This window comes from Cupressus sempervirens, chromosome 4, assembly GCF_028749045.1.
Source record: "Cupressus sempervirens isolate cs-2001-9-10 chromosome 4, ASM2874904v1, whole genome shotgun sequence".
NCBI classification, from domain to species: domain Eukaryota; kingdom Viridiplantae; phylum Streptophyta; class Pinopsida; order Cupressales; family Cupressaceae; genus Cupressus; species Cupressus sempervirens.
In genome coordinates this window covers 460,363,734-460,391,010 of record NC_143121.1, presented here as the reverse complement: position 1 = coordinate 460,391,010, position 27,277 = coordinate 460,363,734, and the positions used below count along the sequence as shown (strand labels likewise).

Sequence of the window (27,277 nt, the reverse complement as noted above, 5' to 3'; positions counted from 1 at the left end):
ATTAGTAAATGATTGGCCAATTTGATTTGATAGCTGTGACAATATCCTTTGATGGAATGCAATGATTATGTAGATCAACTAGGATGATGAAGGTTAGACCAAAGCCATGGTCAAATTGAATGATTGATTATGATTGATAACATGCCAAAGACACATGACATGGATTAAGGACACGTAACATTTAACTGACATTGTAAATGCTACATAATCAAGATTGATTGATATGGTTGATCATAATAACATTGACAAACACTGTCAATGTTATTACATTGATTTCATAATGCCATAATTTGACACTGAGAGACTTGAAAATGTCAAGGATTGGATGATGTGAATGATAGTTTGACCTAGCACTGAGAGACATGACAGTGCTAAGGTCCAATTTGATAAGTTTGATAGGTTTTGATAGGTTTCCAAGGCACTGACAGACATGAAAATGCCTAGGGTTAGATAGGTGATGGTAGATTTGGGATGTTTGGCACATTTTAGGTTGATTAGGATTGATTTGGGGTGATTTTGGGTATATTTGGGGTGATTTTGGGTTGATTTGATAAGATTCCAGGTTGATTTGAAATAGTTTTGGGTTGAGTAGATGAGATTTTGAAATGAGCTACAAATGATGTGAAAGGGGATACGAATGATGGACATTCTCAAAACTTGTTTGAGTGATATTCAAGTTTGGCCAAAAGATTAGAATTAGTGAAATGAGAAAATGGGATGATTTAGCATGAAAAGGTAGTGAAATCTTAGAAATGAACCATTTTTGAGCATCTACACATGTAGAATTAGAAAAGTACAATACAATTGTGAAAGGAGAACTAACATAAGCTAAACAATAGTTAGAGAATATTTATTCCAGTAGTGAGAAAATTGATGAAAAATAATTTTTTCAAAGATCTTCTTATGATAAGATAGGTCTTGGATATCTTATTGAGAAATCGGCCAAGAAAATTGAAGATAGGAAGGAACCAAATCTAGTTATTGAAAACCCTAAGCCTAAAGAAACTGACCAGAGTAGGATTGAATCAAGTATATCTAAAGAAGTATCTAAAGAAATTAAGTAAGTTGATCTATCTAAGAAACATGATGAACCTAAGAAAAAAAAGAAATTTGAATCATCTAAGGAGGCTAGACATGAATTTAGAGGTAGATGTTTTATATGTAATGAAGTTGATCATCTGAAGAGAGATTGCATAGGTAAGTATTTTAGACCTATCACTAATTTTTGTTGTTACAACTATCATGGTTTTGGACATAAAGTAGTAGATTGTAAGAAACCTAAGTTTGATAGTAGTAATGGAAATAGTAGAATGTTTTGTGATACTAACCCTGTATATAATGAAAGAAGGAGATCATAAAGTAGGTCTAATGATGGAGAAAGACCTAATGGAGCAAGGAACCATATTGTATGTTAAAACTGTAATAATCTTGGATACATTGCAAGGAATTGTATAACACCAAAGAATGAAACCAATCAAAGAAATAATGTACCTATATGCCCTTTATGCAATAACTTTGGACACAAAATGAGATTTTGTAGAATAGATAGAAGGAATTTCAACAAGAATCCTAACTATAGAAGAAATAATAACAAAAATGATAGAGAAAATGACAATGACAACAATTTTAGTCAGAAGGAAGCACTCAAAGAGCATGATGATGAATTTAAGGAAGTATTTGTTAAAGAAAGTGATCTAGGAAGTTCTCATATAGTTTTAGAAGAACAATATTTTGATGCAATTAATGAGATATTGAAGTAAAAAATTGTGTATAACTTATCACATTTTAATAAAGTAATTTTTATGAAGAGACAGAGCATCAAAAAGATGAAATAGAAGTTAAAAGTTGAATTGAGAGTTGAAAATTTGACATAAGGTAGTAAAGACCCTAAGGAAGCTCTAGTTAAGACAACAAGTCATTTGGAAATCAAATGAAGGAGAACATAGTCTTGAATAAGCTTACTGGTTTATAGAGTAATAGTTTAAAAAAATTTGGTAGATTCACAATCAATGTGAAGTTAGATTTGAAATATTTAAAGGATGTGAATAGGATTTTGAGTTTCATTCAATCATGTGAAGAGTTAAGGAGAATTTGTGAGTGATTTGACAGTGAATTGAAGGAAAATTTGAAGTGTTCAGATTGCAAAGTTGAAAGTGCCCTAATTTTGCAAAATTTAGGTACTTTTTGAAGTTTTGGAAGTATTTGAATCAATTAAAATGGTGAATCATACTATTTTAAATGTAAGTGAAAGGACAAGATATGTATTGAAGAAGCATTTTTTCATTTCCCAAATGGATGATCCCTTAGGAGAATTTTTTGCAAGTTTCAAAAAATGTTCTTCATGTAGAGGATGTTAGGTCTTATATCCATTGTAAATTTGATAGTATTGGAGACAATTATCTACACAAGGACCTTGACCTAGTGTGCCAAGGTGATTTTTCATTGAAACAAGAGTTTACACACTTAAAGGAACTGAATATTGTGAACCACATGTTTTGCATGGACTTCAAAACCCATGAATGGAGTAGAATTATTTTGAGTGGAATTCACAAACGAATGTTATGAGTTGGAGAAGTACCTATCATGATTGACAATGATGTGATTCATATGTTAACTAGTTTATGAAATGAGGGTGGAAACCTAGTTAATGAGAAGAAATTAAAGAAGATGGTAGAGAAAAATTTGAAGACCAAATTAGATGGCAAAAACATGAGGATTGACCTAATTAAGTAGACAGATGTGAGAGTGATAAAAAATATGATAGGCTACAAGATGAATCATAGTTCAAGATTCAACTCTCTACCTACTGGTTTCCTACATGCAACCTACATTATGGCAACTAAAAGAGAAAAGGTTAACATGTGTGACATATTGAGACACCTGTTGTTTGATAGCATTGAGAAACTTAAGACTTGAAGTGCAATATTTAGGTTTGAGTCATTACTGATTCACCTATTCTTCCTAGTAATGGGGCAATTTTTTGGTATGCCTAATAGGGAATGAGATAACATGAATCAGTGCACCATGAGCTTAGTGACACTCTATTATAGAATATAATCAAAAGAAAATATTTTGGAAGATATCAATAGAATGATGAGAGAATTTTAGTCTGTAATGAAGAAGAGGTATAAAATACCACCCTTACTGGTAGAAAAGTACAAGGAGGACATATATTTCATTGTTAAAAGAGATGTGCCTTGCATGGAGGCAGTTGTACCTAGAGTCAAGTTCATAGACCCCATGGGTTATGAATTGAGTGAATAAACCATTAAATGGTATGTGAAGATCATACTCAAGTCAAAGGTTGACAAGGAGACTCCTATATGGGGTACTTGCACTCAAAATATTAGATAAGTAGAGAAAAATCTCTACACAAAATATATCAAGAAGAATGTTGAGGAAAAGATAGAATATATTCTTAAGGAATTAGAAATGACAAGGAAAGAATTCAATGAGATTAAGGGTATATCCTTGGAGATGAAGGCTACCAGACAATTTGAGGTATTGGAAGCTACTCCTATTACCATTACAACACCTTTAGAGGGAGTGATAACAATAGGATTTGCTTTGGAGATACCTACTACTCCCTATGTTGTAGTTTCTCAAGTACAACCTACTATTGTACAACCCTTGTAAAATACTAATGACGAGGAAGTAAAAATTATTGGAGATAGATCATCTACACCTCTAGCTAAGAGAAAGTTAGAAAGATAGACCAAGGTGAAGCAAGAAATTGAGTTACCTAGTAAGAAAAGGACCAAACAACTATCTAGTGGCCCTAGAAAGAGGATAAATACACTACAAATGGTTGAATCAAATGAATCTGATGAAGAAGAAAGACCTATAGAAAAGGTAGTTGGTGAAGCAAGGAAAACCACCTGAAAGAAGCCTTGGAAACAAAAGGTAGAGAACTTGAACATGAAAATCATAAATGATAATAATTTCATTTAATTGAATAAGTTTTATAGAATGTGTTAGTGAACAGATTGTCCTCCAAGAAAATACATACAAATATAACCTTGAATGCCCAAATGAGAAGACGAATCAACACTAACAGTTGGACAAGTTATCATTGGATTGATAACTTTCCTCTGAATTTTACTGGGTACAACTCCCCGTATGAAATATTCAATGAATTTAAATATCCTGCACTTTTACCTGAAAGTACGAAAGGATCTCTCATAGATTCTTGGATCATGAGGTATAGATTATTTCTAACAACAAAGAGATATTTTAACTGATCTATAGAAATGAATAATAACACCTATCTATAGTAAAGACAGTAACCAGATATCTAGAACTGATAAATCATGATTCACAAAGTAATACTGACTTAACATGCCTGAACACAAGGTTTCTAAGCCATATTCAAGAAGATACATATATAGACATCAAATCTCTATATGCACAAAGTCATGCAAAAACTAAAACACCCATATCATATCTACCAATTACTGTCATTACAATATCTGCCTATCTAAAACTCTAACCATTCTACCCTCCCCTTTGCAGTAGCATAAAATCTCCTGTAAGGAAAAAGTAGAAATCTCATCCCAAAACTCTCCTGTATTGCAGCACCAAAGTCTCCCCTATAGAAAAGAAGTGGAACCCCTTGCCTCTGTTGCTCGCTTATTTATCCCCCTCCTGTCAGTTTCTCAACCCTTTTCAATAACTGATTCTTGAAAGATTTTCTACAATTTCTTTTTTGTTTAGTCTTGTGTCTTTCCATATACCTCTTTCCCCCCGATTCTTACATAGGTGCCTAATGTTTAATTTTCATTAAACATCTATTGTGATTTTCTTTAAATCATTGCATTAAGCTTATTTTATTTGGAATCAAACGTGTCTTTTGGTTTGCATTTCGTTAAGAAATAACACTTACTTAAAAAGGGACTCCACATGTCATTATTTACTGACATCATACTTTTCCTCTTACCACCTGATTTATGTATTACTCATTCGTGATGCACAGTAGCATCTCCATGTTTAAATTCTATAGCCTTGGGTTTGTCTTCCTCAGAAAATTTAGCTGAAATTGTATGGACTTATCACAATCAACATGAAAAGTATTATGGTCTCTTAATTTTGGTTCAAGATGTTACTTTGGAATAAAATGTAGACACCTATTGTCATCTGTGGAGTTGTCAATGGCAAGCCAAAATGATGCAGTCCTAGTATCTTTTGTTATTGGCTAGTAAGCCAAATCTTGGTGCTAATGAAATATGACATCAGGCTTATTTTGTGGCTTGGCAAGTAGTTGATCATAGTTACACTGCACCTCAGGTCCCAAGAGTTGCTTCAATATGGATGCTGCTCCTCTTTCATATATGTTATTTTTCAAAGATGGTTTGTACCTGATGCTTCGTTATTGTAGAGATTCATACACATGCTCCCTGGCTGCCTATAATCAGGAGATTCAAACCTGATTATGAGGTCATGAATACTCTGCAATGGGGAGATATTCACCATGGGCAGCCCATGGGTCTTCATGATTTTTCCATTGTCGCTTACCACTGTATTAATGTGTGAATCAAGTCTCCTTTGCATATAAAGAAAAATGAAAGATGAGTCTGCAGGTGAAATATAATGGGTTTGCATGAATAGAAACCATAGGCAATTAGTCAAATGACTTACTCACATTGATGGAACTCGGCCTTTTTTCCATGCCATAGGTTATTTCTTGAACTATTGCATACAAATTATGATTGTTTCCATGCATCAATTTTTTGAAGAATCATAGAGTCATAATAAAAGTTTGTAAAGACCTTTTGGTGATCTGATGCCATATTCAAGGTTTGGTATTTCCCCTATTTCTGAGATGCTTGGTGTTCCATATTATGGGTTTGACATGGCTTGCGCTATTTGCAACTCTCAATAAATGGGCATTCATCTGCATTTCATCTTTAGTCTGCATTATCAACATTATCCAACCAGAATAACCCGCATGAAGGAGGTTCTCCATAGTGGAGTCTCGTTGATTCTCATGTCTTCTAGGAAGGAAAATCAAAACCACACCATGGTTTTGAAATTTTTGGTATAACTTCAAAGTGGGAACCAATAGTGGAGATTTAGCTTCTTCAACCCTATGATTCCAAGCATCCACTTTATGCAACATTGAACAATTCTAAAAAGTACCAAAGTATGGAATGTTGGGCAAAGTTGTTTCATCAATGTTCAACATTATTCTATCTGATCCATCACCATTCGCAATGGTAGAAATTAAATAGTTATTTGCTTCCTCGATTGCTCCATTTACATCACTTACATATTGACCTTTTTTCATGTATTGAAATACATATTTTTTACACATGCTTGGGAAAACACTACTCTCTTGCATGTTATTAAGCTCAAAGTTCAAAATAATGTTCCTGCAAACATCAATACCCATTTCTAGTCCCATACCATCTTTGACCACATCATCAGGCTTGCTTTGACAAGATGCTAGCAATATAGCTAATGTAATTACAAGTGTGAATAACAAAATAACAAATATGGCTATTGCCGAAATCAAGATAGTGACATCCATAGATGTTGAATAAACTCCAGAATCAACCATTTGAAGATAGCAGCTTGAGTTGTACATGCATAATGTAAACTATGTAACATGAGTATCTGAACTTCAAGCTCTTTGTCATGGATTTGGAGTATTTGAAACTGCAAGCTAGAACCTTGATCTTGAAAACTGAACATTGGTGGGCACTTTGAACATACAAAATCAAGATTATCTTCAAAAATTGAGCATGAACTCTGAACTTCACCTCATCATTCCCATTCTTGAGCCTTTTGAACCATCAAATTCATTGAACCTGCAACTTAAATTCTAGAGTTTTCGGACCTTTACTCTCAAACTGATTCATGTTTTCAATCTTTGAGCTTCAAATTCTAGCTTGAACATTGAGCGTTTGGATCATTGCATTCTCAACCTTTAGGGCCATTTTGAATTCTGCTTGTGTTGAACCTACAGGATGGGTCAATTGAACCATTGAACCACTTTGAACTACTTCGAACTGAAGTTCGCAATGGTTCAGAAACTCTACACTTGAAGTTTTAAAACCATGTTCATATTGGGTGCTAACAAAATGTATAGTAATATGTATAGAATCTAGTTAGAGAATTAAATTGTTAAAAATATGATATTAAGGAACAAGAGATTTGAAGATGTTCAAAGGCACATTCCAGAGGATTTTTACAATAGATTGATAAATAGGAAAAGAAGAGTGACTGGAGAAGATAAGAAAATTAGAGAAAACACGATCAAGAAACTTTGTGATGCTAATGCTAATGAAGACTTGCAAGGTATATTGAAAGGAATTGAGCCCTTTCTGAAGAATAAAAGAAGACACATTATTTTTATAGGAGTAAACTATAAAGAAGTCAACAAAGAGACAAAATAAGCCATAGTCAAATATATGACTTCTGTAACAAAAGGTGTGAGTGCAAATTTAGGGGGAGTAAGCCCTATATCTATTGAACATAGTACTCCACCATCAGTAGTAGTGGAAGCCAAAGCTACTCAAATGGAAGATCCATCTTCACAGATCTCCATTGGAAAAGATGCAATGTAAATTAACACTACGAGTGTAATTATAAACATCACAGAAGATCCTTTCAAGAATCTTGGGCCAAATATTGTTTGAAATATCAAAAATTACTCTAGTTCCTATGAGGGGGAAGAGAAGAGGAAGATTAAGGCCAAAGAGAAGAAGAGGAAAGAAGATGAAAAGAAATAAAAAGAAAGAAAGAAGAAACATAAAGTAGAAGAGGATAAGAAACAAAAGGAAAAGGAAGAGAAGAAAAGGAAAGAACAAGAAGAGAAGGAAGGAAGGAAGGAAGACGAAGACAAGAAGAAGGAAGAAGAAGATGCAAGGAGAAAGAAGAGAAAAGAAGAGAAGAAGAGAAAATAAGAAGAAGATAAGAAGAAGAAGGAACAAGAAAATGTGAAAAAGAAGAAGAAAGAAGAAGATAAGAAGAGAAGAGAGGAAGAATCAGAGAAGGAGAAGAAGGAAGTAGAAAATAAGAAGAAGGAAGAAGAAGAAGAAGAAAAGAAGAAGAAGAAAGAAGATATCAAAAGGAAAGAGGATGAGAAGATGTAATGTCCCCCACTTAGCCAGTTTGGAGGTATGTTGTCGTTAGCCCATTCTTGTATGGTCTCGAGGGCTAACCATGACTTCAAAAGGGATCCTGAGGTTATTTGGCCTAGTCAAATGTAATTACAGGCCAAATGGAGTTCGTTTGTTGGGTTTTCAGAAATACTTACTATTTTTAGTAAGCCAATAGGGGGATGCAGTGCCTTCAATTTTTAGTGATAGGATGAGATGCGTTTTGTTGGGCTCTTTCTGATGAGCTATTATATGTGGGATTTTGAGTTTATTTGGTATATTATTTTAATGTTTGAAATTACAACGGTACAGTGACTATTTAAATTAAATATTATAATGTTCCATAAAGTCACTTTATAAAAATCAAGAGTCCCCCTTTTGAGTACATACATGGACTTTGTAAAAAGAAAAAAAGGAAGTAATATTAAAAATCATGTATTATCCCACATTGGCAAGACAAAAGCGTGGAGCAAGTGAGGAAGGGATTAAAAGAAAGAGGATAGATCTCATTTATTCATGCTTGGAAATATCAAAGAAATTGGGGAATTTTTTGGAGATTATATCTCAATAGTTTGAAGGAAGAAATCCCTTCAAGCTGAAAATCTTGACGCCATTGAAAGATATGGTCTTGAGATTCAACACAGTAGCAATTTGAAAAAGCGAATACGAAAAAGCAGTCCGAAAAAGCAGAACCAAAAAAGCAGGCCGAAAAAAGTAGTTCGAAAAAAGAAAAGCAGAAAGGGCAACATTGAAGGAAATTATTACAACAATCTACAACCAGGTTCTTTTGTTAGTATTTCTTTTTAGGGTGTTATAAGCTTTCAGTTGTAAGTGTGCATTATACCAACATTATCATTTTGTAATCCATGTAAATGCCAAAGTCTTGGCCATATTTCATGAGCATTGTAATTTTCATTGCAATTAAGAAGATAATAGTTGCTGGTGTCATTTAAGCAATTTAATATCATTATTTATCAGCTAGTTAGTTTGCATACCAACTGTTTGTAAAAATGCCAGTTGGCTGTAAGTGTTCATTTCTCATGCTTAGATCATATATATGCACTGAATATTGTCAAAATTAGTAGCACACTCATGTTAGGTCATTGTGTAGTCCATTGTAGTCTTCTACCACAAGATTCTCATTGATACAAATTGAAGAAAAAGTCATTTGAAGCCAACTGAAATACTATATCAGTCATACATCCCTTGCATGTGAATTGTTTGATGAAATTCCTTGAGCTTTCATCATAATTATTTGAGAGTAGATTTGAGGAGGGTTATTACAGAGGTATGGATGAGGAAAAAATATAGGAGGTAGATAAGGGTGAGAAGCCAAGTGCACCCAACACATCTTTCCCCCTAGCTACTCTTAGAGGTTTAGATGATGCTGGTCAATCCAAATTGATACCATCACTCAATAGAATAATTAGTAAGAACACATAGGTAAATATTTTATAGAAGACTCTCATGGAAGTCACTGACAAATTCTAGGGAGTTATGATAGTAAAATCACTTGATCCTAACCCCAAGGATAGAGGAAAAGTTATAACTCAAGTATTTATTTCCGAATTCACAATTTTGATAGAGGTTGCTTCAGTATAGGCTGAAACCAAGCATGATGCGTAGATGCTTGACAGTGTCTGTCAGAACATCAAGAATGACTTATTGACTCTTGATACTTGTATAAATTCATTAAGGAAGTGTGAGCTTGAAGGAAGAGCCCTATATGTGAAGTGTGCAATGTCTTTTAGCTTCACAAAAGACATTGATAGTGAGCTTAAGGAAAAATGCACAAAAGTGGAAGCATTGGCAAGTCAACTTAGTCAACTTGGTGTATAGATTGAAGCAATTGAAGTATAGTTAGTAAGGCCCATGATGAGATAAGTCTCACTGAAGATAGAAAATCAAGGATAACCAAGAGGTTATCACTTTTGAGAGAACACTTATTTGTGAAGTTGAGGACATTGGAGGAATTTCTATCAGTTAAGACATCTTTTGACAACTTTGTATATTCAGATCTAAATGTAGTAGAGTTAGTACATTATGGCTTGTGCACTTTGCTCAACATTTCAGAAGGAGTCAAGGACTCATAGAAAAATAATATGAAGTGTCTTGTAGTCAGCTTTGGGGATTGTGTGTCTCACTTATTAGCCTAAGAAGAGGTAATGAAACACATTTTTTTACATGTAAATAGTTTTTGATACCTTTGTCATTGATGTCAAAGGGGGAGATGAATGTAAAAAAATAGTATACATATGTAAGGGGGAGCTTAGCTATGGATATAGGAAATCATTGCAAAAGGAGAGATAAGGAATGATGGAAATATGATATGTAATGATCCATCAAGATGTGAATAAAATTTCAAAGTTTTGAAGGCCAGCTTTGAGTAGTTTCTTTTTGTGTTTATTGTTGTTTTGTATAACATTTTTAGGACTTAACCAATTTTCCCATATGTTTCCATCAATTCCAAAGGGGAAGATTTTTGGAAATATTGATAGGTAATATGAGTTAGATTTTTCGTTTATGACAACATATATTTCAAGTTGTAATGAAAAAATATAGTGCCATAGATTCTATAGTCAAAGATAGAAAATTGTCTAAGTGTTAGACAATTTCACTGGCATCACAAGGATTGTTTTTGGTATAAATAAGGCTATAGTTATAGTTGGCATGTGAAAAGTTAAGGGAAGGTATATTAGATCATTAGGATGATGTAGATAAGTTTGCAAGTTAGCACGAATAATACAAACAAAGTTACATGCTAAATACTGGTAAAGGCAGTGTGCTCAACATAATAGAGTATAAGAAGAAAAGAGGTATAAAGTCTTAATTAATTTTTATTATTATGAAATAATTAATTATTTTTTTAGGGACAACATCCTAGATGTTTACCTTAAGTCATTGTAATGTGTGTTTGCATCAAAGCTGACTACACAAGAGTTTTATGAAAGAAATGGTATAAGTAAAGGGTTAACTTATGCGTGGTAAAGAAGATGTGCAATATGTGATATATCTGAGTTGCAAAGTATATGATGTATATGAAAAATATGAATATAATGTGCAAATTTATATGAGAAATCTGTGATGTGAATTCTGATGTCAGATTAGGCTATGTGAAGTAAGGAAGTCATTGATAAAGAGGTTTTTGTATCTATCTCATTTGTATAAATGAACTATATTGTATAATTGTCTATTAGGGAAATGGGCTCTTCTTGCATACAGTTGTAATTACAATACCAACTCCTAACAAGGTTGAAGAAACTTCTAATAGGGTTGAGACTTTTAACTAGGCCTAGTCCTTTAACAAGGACCAAAACACTATACATAATTCACAGACTCCTAACAAGGTTGAGGCTTTTAACTAGGTCTAGTCCTATAACAAGGACCAAAACACTATACATAATTCACAAACTCCTAACAGGGTCAATATCCTTAACATGATTCTTTTTTTTAGTGGATCATTTTGTGGGTACCATCCCCACCAAGGTTTTCCCTTGGCTAGGGTTTCCCCAGTTAACAAATAATGGTGTTATGAGTTCTCTCTATGTATAGTTTTATTTACTATTCAAAATTGTTGGTTTACTTTCATATGCATGTTATAAAGTAATTAATAATATCCAATTGTGGGCAAACGTTTGTAGAATACTGATTCACTCCCCTCCCAATATTATCTATTTCTAACAAGTTGTACTTTGTTCAAAGTATAAATAGTTATACTTACAACTTATCCATCATCAGTGTTCTAGCACAATCCATGATTGATCTATTTCCCCTTTCATCTATTCCATTTTGAGGAGGATTCCTAGGTGTTGAAATCTCCCTTTTAATTCCCCTATCATTGTAAAATATGTTAAATTCATTGGAAATGAATTCACCATCTGTGTCAAATCTCAAGCATTTTAGACTCTTTCCCATCTCCTTTTCAACTTTGGCCAAATACTACTTAAATAACTAAAAAGAATTAGACTTTTTAAAAAGAAATATCGTAATCATCATTCTAGAATAATCATCAACAAATATCATGAAGTATTTATCTCCGCAATAGCTTTGAACACCAATAGGTCCACATAAGTCAATATGAACCAATTCCAAATTATCATTAAATGAATATGTCTTGATCTTGAAACTTGACTTTGTCATTTTTCCCAATTGAAATTGTTTACACATGACATTATTAGGTTTCTTCAATTTTGGCAAACCTCTTACTCTTTTCATCTTATTAATGCTAACCAAATTGTCAAAGTTTACATGAGATAACCTTTTGTGCCATAACCCAATATCTTCAAGTTGTCAAAACAAACATGTATCATTAAATACGTCTAGGTAGAACAAGTTACCTTTTGTTTGATCACCATTTCCAATTATTTTTTCATCAGCATCAAATATCTTTTCCTTTCTATGATGGAATTCCACTATGTAACTTGATTTGTTCAACTATGAAATACTCAATAGATTATAGTTAAGTCCTTCAACCCAATCCACATTGCCACATTTGATCTTATCGGTTAGTTGTATTGATAATTTACCTTTCACAAGACATGGTACATCATTACCAAAATTAAGGCAACTATCCTTATATGGTCCAATGTTCTCAAATTTACTTCTATCACCAGTCATGTGATTAGAACAACTACTATCAATTATTCATCTATTGATTTTATTCGCATAAGATATTAATGCAATTTTCTTATCTTCATTAGAATATTCTTTCATAGAAACATAGACTACTTATTCATCATTACTTTCAGATTTAGTATCAGTTTCTTCTTCAACAATGTACCCATATTTCTTTCCTTTATATTTATAGTCCTTTTTTCTCTTCCTATCTCAGTTATCTCTTCTACCTTTATAGTTGCTTTCCTTTCTCTCATCCTTGTCTTCTCTATCAGGACATCTTACAACAATATGGGCAAACTTGTTACATGAAAAAAATATTATAGGAAGTTTACCTTTGTATTTTCCTTTGCCTCTTGAAAGTCTTCTAGCCATCAATGGTTCAAGTTCACCAAGTTCATCATAAGAAGTGTCACTATCACTTTTCACATGCTTTCCTTTTGCTTTATTGATAAGAATCAATTGTGATTTAAAATCATATTCAACATTAGTAGGAGTGTAATTTTCAAAATTAGACATCTCAAAAGTAGCAAGCCTACCAATCATACCTTCCAAAGTTAGGGTATTATCTGGAGTACATCTTAGTTCTTATCTTGTAGAGACCCAAATAACATAAAAAGGAAGTGGGGTTCTTAATAATTTTCTTATTACTATTTCATCCTCAATCTTTCTATTTTCTCTTCTAATAGCATTAATAACCTCATTGATTCTTGCACAATATTGAACTATATTCTCAGCATATATCATTCTCATTTCATCAAATTTTCCTCTCAAGCTCTCTGATTTAGCTCTCATGAAATTATCATCTCCTCCATAGATGATATTTAGTTTATCACACATTTATTTTACATTCTTTCAATATTTTATGTCATTTAACTCAACATAAACTAGGGATGATGCAATCTCCAACGTTAAATGATTATGTTCTTGCTTTTCTTTTAGTTGTTGAGTGGTCAAAGGAACTATTATTATATCCACATATGCATTGTCCACAAAATCTAGTACAAGATCACTAATCCCAACTATATGTGGCCTCATCAATATTTCTCATACAGGAAAATTCTCTTTGTTTAATCTTGGCACCTCCTTTTTGCACATCTTGATCTTTAGCTTTGAGTACTATTGGTCATGTTTTTTCCCTATGCCTTCATGAACATATCCTGCTATGGATTACTGGTTTTGTATGCACATTAGGGTTTGGTCTTATCAAATACTGGTTAACCCTAAGAAAGAACCCTATTTTAAATAAAATTTGTTCCCTAAATGAGCCCTTTAGGTCATAAGATTGTCACCTCTTAGTTGAACATGAGAAAATCATTTGAAAAAAAGTTATAATTTTCCAGAACCCTTTAAGATTTTTGTTTTGACTCCATAATTCCTCGAAAATCCCTGCACTGTCAAATCTTTTTAAGATGTACGGTGGTCACTATATCACGATGAACATTTTTGGTCAATTTATCTCATGTGATATAGCAACCAAGTACAATGTTACACCTAGGACCTAGTTGATATTTAATATAATTTTAATGTGTTTCACCCAAGTTGTTGGATCTTTCAAAATAAATGGTGGTTGCTATGTCGCGATCAAAAAATGGGAGGGTTTTTTTGATAGTGACATGGCAACCTCCTTCCAAAGTGAACATAGTGGGCCCAAAAGTGGATATAGTGCTAGGATCTTCCTTGTCATAAATGAGCTTTGCCAGCATGGTGGGTTGTCAGATGTGTCAGGCATAGTAAAGGAGGAACCAAAATAAGAACATGCTATTTTCCTCATTATGATGACAATTTTCTATAGAATCATGGGGGTAGCTATGTTACAACTAGGAAACTCATCATTTTGGCCAGTAACAACATAACACCTTCCCAAAAAATAAAAATGGTAGAATCAACATGTAGGATGGGCATCGTAAAGTGTTTTGTTGTCAGTGAAGCTGTGTGATCATTATGAAATGTCAGGAGGATTGAATATAGTAAAAAAAATGGGAATGTGTGCATTTCATATGGCCATATTCCTTCAAAGAATATGGTGGTTGCTATTTCATGACAAAAAAACTCTTGGTTCACACTGGTAACGACATAACACCTTCCCATGAAAACAAAACACGGTGGAACCTAAGTTTAAAAAGTAATGCCAAAAGTTTAGAATGTCTTGCCAGCATGTAAAAATGATGTGATGTTATGAGCTATGTGGATTCACTCTTAGAAGTAGGACACATGTTTTTTGTATGTTGTCAAATCAAAGATACATCAACGGTGGGTACCAAGTTGCTATAAAAAGTTGCTTGATCTTTAGTGGTAGCGATGTGGCAACCAAAGGGAAAACAAAAGGACCCACTACAGTTGCATTAAAGCACTTGTCAAATACAAATCATTAAATTAGGAAAGAATCAATGATTGTCTCTATGTTGCATGCAAAAGTTGCTTGATGTTTATGCATAGTGACATAGCGAGATTGTAACATGTGTCCACAAGCGCCAGTGGGTCTAGAGAAAGTTCCTAATAGTAAAGGGAAAGGTTTACATAGAGAGATTTTATTGGGTTGACTGCCAACCTGGCAAGTGGAAAATGAGTCATTGACGATTTTCTTCCTAGATCATCGGATTTTTTGGAATCGACGGTGTGCTTTAAAAATAGAAGGTGATGCAACCCTATTTTTTCCTTGTGATTCATTTATGAAGATTGAAGGCTCCCCATGTGAACCAAAAATAGAGTATATTGCAAAGATTTTTTCATGTCTTCTCTACACAAACAAATTTTAGACTTTTAGAGCTCAGAGCCATTGAAGAATTGTACCTTATGTGATTAGAGTGCAAAAGAAATTCTAGTATTCATAGTGTGTTGCAGAATTGCAGTGAAAGAGTAGCGAAGAGCCAAGTAAGTTTCTCAATTCACCATATATATCAAAGTTTTCTAGTATTATACAAATTTTATCCATCATGCCTCCAAAGAAAGTACTCTTGAGACAAGTAGGTTATGCTAACAAAAACATACCTGATGACTTTATTGAATTATTGCCTAAGTCTACAAATGAGTCTACCTAGATGAAAAAATTAATTTCTTTAAACCCTATGCTCAAGATTGTAGATGGTTTATATAAAAGATGGAATTGGATTAGGGATGCTACTACTACCAAATCAGGGCTTTTTCTTTTTAAGAAGTGGTTTTTAGAGAGAAATTTGTTTGCTCCCCATGGAAACATTTGGAATTTTGATTTAGGAAAACTAGTGGTCCTTGGTATATTCGTGAATGTTGACCTAGTCATGGCCATTGCCCAAAACTATGACCCTACAGCTAGAGTAGTAAGAAGATTAGATGGGGAATGCTTGATGAGTATAAGTGTTGAAGAAATTTGAAAGGTCTTTGGTTTGGAACCCTTTTCAAATTACCATATACCCTTTGACCTTCTAGGACTAGAAAAGGAATACTTATCAAAGAAGGATAAGGTCAGGCAAGGTGCACTGAGTGCACACTTGGCATCAATTAGGAATCTTCCATTGGTCACAACATTTACAAAGGAGCCTTTTAAGAAGGAATTTTTCACTTCCAGAGCCCTAGAAATATATATGACTTTATGTAGAGTTTTTGGTGAGGATGAGTAGAGTTTTATGCCAGTTAAATTTATGTATATGATGGCTCAAATTTCTTCTTTTGGTGTGGATATTATTTTTGATTTTGCATCCTATATAGTAGAAGAAATCCATATAGTGCTAGTTGGAATTGCCAAAAGTAAGGTAGAAAAGACTTTTGACCATTACTCATTGTTGATGCATATGTTCTTGTTTAAGGGGGTAACATATTTTGGGAAGGAGATGGCTTTCAATAGAGAACATGAAGGAGAGGCTCTGCCAGTCTAGTTATGGATGCACATATGACTGGGGATGCAATTTTGTTAGGTTTGATCAATATTTTTCCTTTAGATTGAGAAGTCAATTATTAAGGGACAATCCCAGAATCCCTAGAGCATTAATGAATTTTATCAGACTAATGAATAATCCATCTAATTTAAAAGTGTCACATAATTAGGCTGATATCATACCATGCCCTATTTCAATAGTTTTTAGGGTTTATAGTTTCCAAGGGACTCCCCATGTACTGCCCTACCAGGTGCCTTTGAAAGTAGGAATAGTTGAGATATTGTGGCAGCTAGGAGGATTGGAGGAAACATATTTGGTTATAATAAACATAGGCTCAATTTTCCTCACTTGTACTGTAGCCCACCATTTCATAATTACAAAAGGTGGATGGTTGTTTTTGTATAAATTCCTGGATTAGTGCAAGATGGTTGTGTCTCATCCTAGCTTTTGTGATTTTGTGGGATTTTTTGATATTTTTTGATTAAGGGCTAAAGTTGGTTCCAAAAAACATGAACCTTATTTCCATGAGGGTATAATAAGGAATGAGTTCTCTTTTCATGAGTAGGAGATCAAGAAAGAAAAATGGAGAGTTTTTTCTAGAGGTCTAGAATTTATTCATTGATTTGATAAAGATTGCAAGCCTCTAGATGATACAAAAACAAAGGCAAACAGAATAAATAAACTCATGATTACTTTTCCTAAAATCATGGAGGCTATGAATGAAAAGAAATAATTTTTTATAAATTCTTTTCCAAAAAAAGCTAGAGAGGTCATGAGGAGATTGGCGTTTACTCCTACAGTAGGAATAGGGCAATTGGTTGTCCAAAAGAGACCTGGCTATAATATGATTCAAAATAAAAGGGCCACTATGGATAAAGGAAAATATATAGTAGGGTCAATCAGTGTTGTCCTAGAAGAAAGACCTGATGAGCCCTCACCCAAGAGGTAGAGAATAATAAGGGAACATACACCTCACATTGAGGAATATTCGCCTACATAGTCCCCATTACAAATAGGAGATGAACAACTCACCAAGGAGCAGATGGAGCAGTTAGGGTCCCATGGGGGAATATTCATTACATAGGCTAAATTAGAAGAGGGAAATCCACAAGAACTCCAATGCCAAGCTTAGAGTTAATAGTGGCAGATTACAAAGGAAAGGAGCTGGATCCTATAATTGAACAGGCTAGTCATGATTTTATATCTGATGACAATTTTGTTAAAACTAGAGCCTTCTACCAATTTGCCTAGAGAATAAACATGGGAAAGTTTGAGGAAAGGTGCAATAAGCTGAAATTAGAGCATCCATGAATGGAGGATGTAGATGTGCAAAATTAGGTAAAAGAAGAAATGATGGTAGAATTCCAAAGCATGACCCTTGAAGAGGGGAGACAAATGGTAAAGGCATCTATTGTTTTGTTTCTATCCAATTCGGATATAGCAGATGCTTTAGTTTTTAATTCTATTTTAGATAAACTAAGTATAGAGGATTAGGGGAAGAAGGAATTAAAAGGTGCCAAATTTAGCGAGGACCAAGTTGCATTAGTCATTTGGTTAGTAAGGAAAGGATCTAGGATTAGCTCTTCCTAGCTTGATGATATTGGATTAATAAGAAACCTAATTGTAAAGAGATTAGAAGAAACTACTAGTGTAGAAGCTACAAATCTAGGTGTTTGACTATCTGGCTTGAATTTAGCCACAACCCTAAAAGATGAAAAAGAAAAGTTGGAGTTGCAAGATAGGTATGAATTTTTTTTGGCTACATACAATAAAGAAGTTCAAAGAAGGATTGAATTAGAGAATAAAGTATCAGCACAATCCACTAGGCCACAAATTATTTATCCTTGCCCATTAGTGGAATCTTCTAGATCCACTCCCTTCATTGAGATCCTTGATACTCCACAAAGGCCAGAATTTTACACTATTGAGGAGTTGGAGAAAGAAAAGAATAAGTTGAGGGCCTTGCAAGATGAATTAACTTATCAGTATAGAGAAAAACTTAGAAAAAGCAATCTTATATCTAGTAGATAAGATTGATTGGCCAACATTCTATGAATAATTAGTGAACATATTGGATATGTGGAGAGAAATCAAAGATGCTGAGGAGGTTTTGAAACCTATAATAAATAAATGGGATGGAAGAGATAAGGATATCACCCTTTTATGCATTTAAGTTATTAGCTCATCTTGTGAACAAATAGAAAAAAACTTTTGATCTGATTAGTAATCTATTTGATTGTGAAAATAAGAGGGAGGTAGTGCAAAAAAGAATAATAATTTTTTTCTCAAAATATTTAGGTGAGAAATTTGATCTTTTTCCCTAGGCACTCAAAAAGATTGACATGATAAAAGAGAAAAAAGAGTGGGGAAAAAAATTAAATGATTTATTGTGAAAAGAATAAATGAAGTTAGTAATGAAGAAGGACATGTGCTATGGGCAAGGACAAATGAAGAATTTGTTAAAGTGCACCTATTTTACAATTCCCTTAGAGAAGAATTTGGTGAAATAAATGAATAAGGGGGGTGGTTAAAAAGCAATGAGAAATCTTGAGCTTTGATTGGCCTAACGATACACTCTTCAACAAATGGATGGATGATTTTGTCCTTTCAAAACAAATGGAAATAGTAGAAAATGATGTTGACTAGGATGAGGACCAAATAGATGACACATCAGTGTAGGTAAGAGAAGACAATGAAGAACAACTAGCCATAGATGATGTGGTAGAAGTAAACTCAAACATAATTGTTATTTTAATAGTACATGATGATGCAAGTGGAGATCCTTGAGTTGAAGTGAACTTGTAGATATTAGAGCCAGACATATCATTGGCAAATGTGATGGCTACATATTTTTAGGATTCTGAATAGTAAAAATGCCAATCATGGAATTTATAGCATTTGAAAGTGTAACAGAAAATAAGCTCATCAAAAGGAATATTATGATCTAAAGTATTTCTATTGCACAAAATTTTGTCTTTTATGATAGTAAAAAATGTAAATATATTTTTTCTAAAGGACAACTATCAGTTCTCTATGCTTGAAGCTTGTTGCATCTCACCCTTTATAAGTGAGATTCCAAGGCTAGAGAAAGGGTATGAGTGTTGGCATTAAGTTATTATTGCCATTAGTGACAACACTTATCTATATCAGTATAGCTACTGAGCTCATCACTCAGTCTATAATGTATACCGAGTATTCAGTGGTTACCTTGTACATTCATCAGTGAAGTAGTTTACACCAAGCCTTGTAGTTCACACCGAGCATTCAAGTGTTAATCGAGCTGAGTATAGCTACCGAGTGAATGTGCAATCCAACATTTTTTACCAAGAAATGGAAGCACAGTGCCTACTGAGTGATGGAAGCACAGTGTCTATCGAGTGATGAAAGCATAGTGCCTATCAAGTGATGCAAGCGTAGCGTTTATCGACTGAAAGCAAGGTAAACGAAGGATTCAATTTTTATCGAGTGATACTATATCCACTGATTCTCCAATGGTTTAGAACTAATTCTGGTGATTAGTATGGATCGAGCCTTCACTTCTACTAAGTGCATGATGATGCCGAGTAATGCAGTGGATGCCAAGTCTTAGAAGGTCATCGAGTCAGTTCAGTGAACCCGAGTTATTTACTGTTTGGCCGACTCAGTAATATTTTGTTCACTTGTGTTTTAAGTCGACCTTGCAATTGTAATTATTGGAATGGTATATATGTAATTTATTATATCATTTGCAAGATATATGGTGTGTGGATAAGAGTATCAAGAGAGACACGTAATGTTTTGAGAAGTATAAATGAAAATTAGAAAAAGAGCAGAATATTTAGCAAGGTCTACAAGGAGTAGTAAAGATTTATCAGTCACAAGAGGAGATCTATGCATCAAGGATCTAATCAACAAATCAAGTTTGTAAGTAGATCCACTATTTCATCCTAACAGGTGAATCAATTTTGTAAATCCTTTAACAAGGTAGACTTAACAATATTTGTATAAATCTCCTAACAGAGTGCATACTTCAGTGTATGTTTGTAAAATCCTCTAACAAGGTGGACCTAGCAGTCCTTTATGCTCCTAACAAGGCAGATCACTAGAAGTTTTCAATGTAAGCCTTAACAGGCCAACTTCATACTGTAGTAACAAAGTTTTGTGGGTATCATCCCCACCTCAATTTTACTTTCTATTTGGAAGGTTTATGGGTCACCAAATCACTGTGTACATGTGTTATGGATGTTTGATTTCTCATATATGCAGTAGATTAGATGAATGAATGATGAACGGTTAAAGTGTTGAATTGTTTAAAGTTTTGAAGTTAATAATTCACCCCTCCTCTCTTAGTAACCTATCATATCTTGAATATTTCCAACAATTAGTTATTGCATAATTTTAGTTTTTAGTAAGTTTTTTTGGTCCAGTTTCTTGGTGTAAACTTTATGATGTCTTTATCTACAAATATCTAAGAATACATTAATCTTGCAAGATTTTGAGATCTTATTTTGAGTCATTTTGAGTTTTGTTTCAATTGTATACAATTTTCAAAGGAAATTATTACAAAGATTAACCATCCCCATATGTGTTCTTGCTAAATTTTATCTCCATTTTTATTACTTGGTTATTTTGAAGTTGTATGAGCAAAGCTTGTTTAATTGAATGCAATTAAATCAAGTTGTATGTCAATTCATTATTTCTTTTAATTCAATGAATTAATTAAATGCTTCAGAGATATTGATATGGTTTCCATGGTAATAGGAAGGATGGTTGTAAGAATGATTTTTAGTGAGAATTGCTGATAGTATTGATTGTAATGCAGTTAATTAGATCTAGAAATTGAATGGACTTTAAATCCCAATGGATAAGACACTAATCTATTGATTCATTACGTAGATGGAAAGATCATGAAAAAGCATCAAGCTTAAATTTTAAATCAATTTTACTTTATTGTTTGAAGAATGTCAATGTTGGTAAGTACTTGTTTGCATTTAATCCTAGTGTTTTAGTTAGCTGCTATTGCCTAGAATTATTTATAATTCTAAGAATAATTTTGACCAGATCTACTATAAGGGATGTGTATTGTTGTGAAATGTCATGGAATGAATAAAATATGTATGTAATATCAGTTTGAAAATCTTTAATCCCTTAAGGTGCACTTGCCTTGGTTTTGCAGAGCCTAAAGAGTAGAAAATCTCTTTTGATTTTGTTGAAGTTGGGTCCAGTTGTGAAGAAAAAGTAACTTGTTATAGGAAGTAGCCAATCCTTAGGTTATTGGGATCTTTATTATCTTGATATTAAGTATTTTCTTGCTTAATAGTTGAAAAACACCAACAAGTACCTTCAAACTTTTCTCTACATGCACCAATATTTTGATACGAATTGTTAGATTGTTTAGAATAAATGAGAGGGAGGGGGGTGAATTATTTATTGAAGCTCCAGATGTACCAATTAAATAAAAAAACATTTAAAGAACTTCAAATCTTAACATTTCATAGCTCAATATCTATAGCTAACTTTCATTAACATCAACTAGTTGTCCATTATCCTAGATATAACAAACTTGCAGACTGTAAACATTAATTAGTAAAACACCATAAATAACATCACACAAGTTTGACACTAGGACTTAATGTGGAAACCCAATTTGGGAAAAACCACTAGTAACATATCACAAAATTTTCACTCTTCTGAAGTGATTTATGTTAGGAGTCAATCTTATTAAAGGTTAGAAAACACTTTGTTAAATGTGACCTTGTTAAAGGATTTAATCACCCTATTAGGAGTATCCTTGTTATAAGATTTTAGAACATTCTATTAGAATGCCACCTTGATTGAAGGATTTATTTATAACTTTTAGGTCAACCTTGATTAAAGGATTTCAATACTAATACAATGGTTGGAAAGTAAGAACAGGTTTTGATCCATCAAGTACAACTCAATTTTCGTATACAGATCTCAGTTTAGCTCATAAGATGATTCACTATCTATCCTTCTTTGTCATCTTAGTCTCTGATTCTCTTGGAAACCCTTCAATAAATCACTCTTCACCTCCACTTAATTCATCTAAGACTTTTGCTTAAATTTTCCAGTCAAATAAAATCATCAACTACTCCAACCTTCAAAAACCTTATTAAAGTTAACCCTTGTATCTACTTAATTAGGTAATTTTGATCTTTTTTTGGGTAAACACCATCGTTGGTCTTAGGGTTATGATCAAATTCAATACATACAATGAATTTTTCCACCTTCTCATTTATCCTCTTCTTTTATAGAAACTTCTCTTCTGAATTAAACCATTGATTGCTTCACTAACCCTTTCCTGGCATTAAGTGATCTCACTCACCAATCCTTATCTTAAACATGCTTTCCATATTATAAGAAATCAACTCAGTTGGCTCAAAATTATGATTTCTCATAAACTATTGGTCATCATTGGGTTACTTCATTGCTACTAAATTTATTTTTCATCACATATACTATCACTCAGATAATATTGATGCTTAGTCAATACTAATTCTACTCATCACTTAATGTGGCTTGATCAACACTAGCATCACTTGGCATATATTTCAAGTTCTTTAATCTTCTTCTCTATTGCTCAGTCATGTAGGACTAGAAAATTGGTCAATATCTAACATATTATGAGAAAAAACAAAACTAAATAAACATACATTAATACCCTATAGTCTATCATAAAAGCCAACTAAAACAAAGAAAGAAACACAAAGTAAAACTCCCTCATTAGTTGTAGCTCCCATGTCCTTTCTTCTCCATTTGATGTAGCTTCAATTGCCTATAGTGCACACAATGAAAGAAAATGCCTATTGATGAGATGATGCTATGAGAGTACTAGAAGAGTGATTTAAAGCCTAATGGATGCTAAGAGATGATAGATGTTGAAGACTCTAAAAGATTAAGGACCAAGGACCAAGGACTTAGGAGTAGAAAAAGGAGAAAGAGGGCACAATTTATAGCCGACGTGTAAAAGGAGGGACATGAATGAGAGGGAGGACACATGTCATTTCAATTTTTCACCTTGGCATGATATTCCTTAGGATATCCATGATGCATATGGCACAAGATGCCAAATCTAAGATTCTATGATGCATGAAAGTCAACATGTCTAAAAGTGGAAGAGAATCTACTATGTGTATATGACATCTCAAAGATACTTGTAGCATTCTAGGATGCACGGAAGTCAACATGGATAAAAGTGGAGGAGGACCTATGATGCATCATGTGACACCTCAAAGCCACTTATAGCCAAGAATCTATGATGATGAAGGCTTATTATAGATATGCATAAGGAATAAAATATATGGATTATGACATATTTTAGCCAAGTGCTCTATGACGTAAGATGTCCATGTGGCAAGATTATATGGACTATTTGAATTAAAAATCCATATATCCACACAAATGAAAATTAATAAAATGGAAATTAGAGGTAGAAAATAGAACTTAGGAAATTGTGAATTCTCACAGTTTTGTGAAGATGAATAAATTAATTAATAAATATCAATTAATTAAGAATAACATTAGTTAGGAATAATGATTAGTAATGTGAGGTGAAAATTATTGGAATGACATAGGATTAAATTATGGCTTATTTAATCCTATAGAGAAAATTAGTAGATGATTGGCCAATTTGATTAGATAAGTGTAGGATGAAACACGACGATTATGCAAATTGACTTGGATGTTGACAGGTAGATAAAACCCATGATCAAATTGATTAATTGATTAAAATTGGTAACATTCCAAGGAAACATGCCATGGATTAAGGACACATAACATTTAACTAACATTGTAAATGCTATAGGATCGAGATTGATTGATAGGGTTGATCATAATAACATCGACAAACATTATCAATGTTATTAAATTAAAATGATAATGACACGATTTGAAATTGAGGGAATCAATAATGTTAAAGATCAGATGATGTGAATAATAGTTTGACCTAGGGTTGAGAGACATGACATTACTAAGGTCATATTTGATAAGTTTGATAGGTTTTGATAGGTTTCCAAGGTATTGAGAGACATGAAAATGTCTATGTTTGGATAGATGATGGTAGAGTTGGGATGTTTGGCATGCTTTAGATTGATAAGGACTGATCTGGGGTGATTTTGGGTAGATTTGGGTTGATTTTGATGATTTTGAAATGGTTTTGGATTGAGTGGATGAGATTCCAAAATGATCTACAAATGATGTGAAATGGGACATGAATGATGGACATTATTAGAGCCTTTTTGAGTGATATTTAAGTTTGACCAAAAGATTAGAACAAATGAGAAAATGGGACAAGTTAGTATGAAATGAGATTAAACCCTTAACATGAGCCATTTTTGAGAGTCTAAAATTTTCCCCTCTTAAATATAATGGGATTTAGAGAATTGTGTCAAAGAACACTAATGAAAAAGAAATAAAAGATGCCCTAGTACGGGTGGTACATATGGGTTCCCCCTCAATAAATTGACCAACATGGGCATATGATGGGTTGATTTTTTGACAATGAGAAGAAAAAGCCATAAAAATTAATGGATCGTGAACCAAAGCTAAAATGTGAAAGATATGGGGTCCAGACTATAAAAATGACTCATGACCATCATAGAAAGTGCCTCTTGCACATCCACCTAGGCATAAATAGACTATAAAAGGGCTTGGAGAGGGTTTGAAAGTCATTTTCACCCTCACATTTGGTAGAAAAGAGCTTTGGAGCAAGAAAAATGAACCAATTACCCAGGGAGAAACATCATGGGAAATGGATGCATACTTATCAATGTCAGGTAGACACAGGACCACTGGTGAGTACATTGAGGCCCCCTTCATGTATTTCATGCATTTCTTTCCAGTTGGTATCAATTAGAGGTCAAATGGGGCCCATTCTGGGTCTTAAAGCTAGTTTAGGAAATCCAAATGCCCCAACTATGCTCAAAAGGATGCTAAGTGCTCACTGAGCACACTTGGTCATGCTAAGTGCACACTAAGCATAGTTGGGGACCCTAAGTATGCCCTAGGATTGTCTGGGGTACTTAAAAGGGTCCAAATGAGCCCAAAATGACCCAAAACTTGGAACATATACTCAAAACCATAGGAAAAATATCATAAAATAGGTTGACTCAGTCAAACATGGTCAAAAGTAGTTAGAGTTGGTCAACCTTGGGTCAAATTTAGGATAACTAGTAAAATGCTAATAGAGAGCGATACCAAGGGTTGGAAAGAGTGCAAATGGACTAAGAATGACTTGAAACTTGGAAAACATGCTTAAAACCATAGGAAGAGTTCAAAACATAGGTCAAATTAGTCAAACATGTTCAAAAAAGTCAAACTTAGTTAAACCTAGGCTAGATGTTGGTGAAAAGCGGTAGATAGGTAGGTATAAGGTCACAAATGATGCATATGAACTCAGAATGACCTAAAATTTGGTAGTTCTATTCAAAACCCTAGAAAGAGTTCAAAACATAAGCCATCCTAGTTAAACATGTGTTTAATTAGGTAAACTTAGTCAAAATGAGGTCAAACTTTGTCAAACCTATTCAAATTTGGGTCAAACTAAGGTTAGACTTGGTGGAAAGTCACAAAAGGTTGATATAGAACATGTAATTATGTAGGAGGCTCTACCTCTATTATGGATAAGGATACATAGAACTCAATGCTTGTTATTGAGACACAAGATGACTGCCAACAAGTGAGAGATCCTAGTAGGACTCAGATTGTAACACATTACCTTCATGTCAGAGGTAAGAGGTAATAGGGGGTTGTTGATGACACTGACAAAGAGATGACACTCAGAGACTAGCTCATTCCATCTTCCCATAGGAGAGGTGATAGTGACATTAGAGGATGTATGGCATATCCTCTAGATATCAATCCCTAAGGAGCTGGCAGTGTATGACCGAACGACTAGGCAAGTAGCATTAAATTAGATGTTTGGCTATGGAGATGTAGATTTAAGAATTTAGAAATATGAGATTGGATGGGAGCTCTTAGTGGCACTTGATGAGCAACTAATTGTTGTGATCTATTGGGTTGTGGATAGACTACTAATATTAGATAGACAAGGACATGGATTCCCTGTTAGATGGGGCTTGGTGTTATACAGGATGGTGATGGACGAGACCATGTTTGCATGGGGAACTTGCATGTTGGGGATGTTGTACTATTATCTGCATTAAGTGGCATACAAAGGTGGACTAAAATTTAGTACTAGAGGGACATTACTATAGATATGGGCTTATTAGCATATTGCTTTCTTCAAGATGCTTATAAAGAGAGATCTAGTTGAGGATATGCCTTATAGATATAGTTACAAGGGGATACTAGCACGGGGGCCACTAGGGTACACTCGGTTCTATAGACACTAGTTAGAAACTATGACATAGTTCATATGGAGACCCTATAAAGATTAGAAAGGGTGGGATGATGATGAGATCCACCTTCCACATTATAGGTAAGAGCTCTATTTGATAGGATGCATAGTGATTGGACACTGGTGATTGAGATGAACTTGCCAAAGTGAGTACACCAATAGTTTGGTGGAAGATAGGATGTGCTGATAGGTCTTGCATTTTTTTTCTTGACCAAGGATAGAGATCAGAGAGTGGGGGGCACTAATCATGACACAGGTGGCTTATGCATAGTTGGAGGAGTTGCAACCTAGGTTATAGAGGGTAGCAGTAGATGTATTAGATGGAGGCATGACAACAACATATGAGAGATATT

At 33.8% G+C, this 27,277-nt stretch overlaps 1 pseudogene; it reads right to left on the bottom strand.

The window, feature by feature from the left end:
• Window positions 1-5,788: 5,788 nt before the first annotated feature.
• LOC149561969 (uncharacterized protein At2g39920-like) lies at window positions 5,789-6,857 on the bottom strand (annotated as a pseudogene).
• Window positions 6,858-27,277: the final 20,420 nt, after the last annotated feature.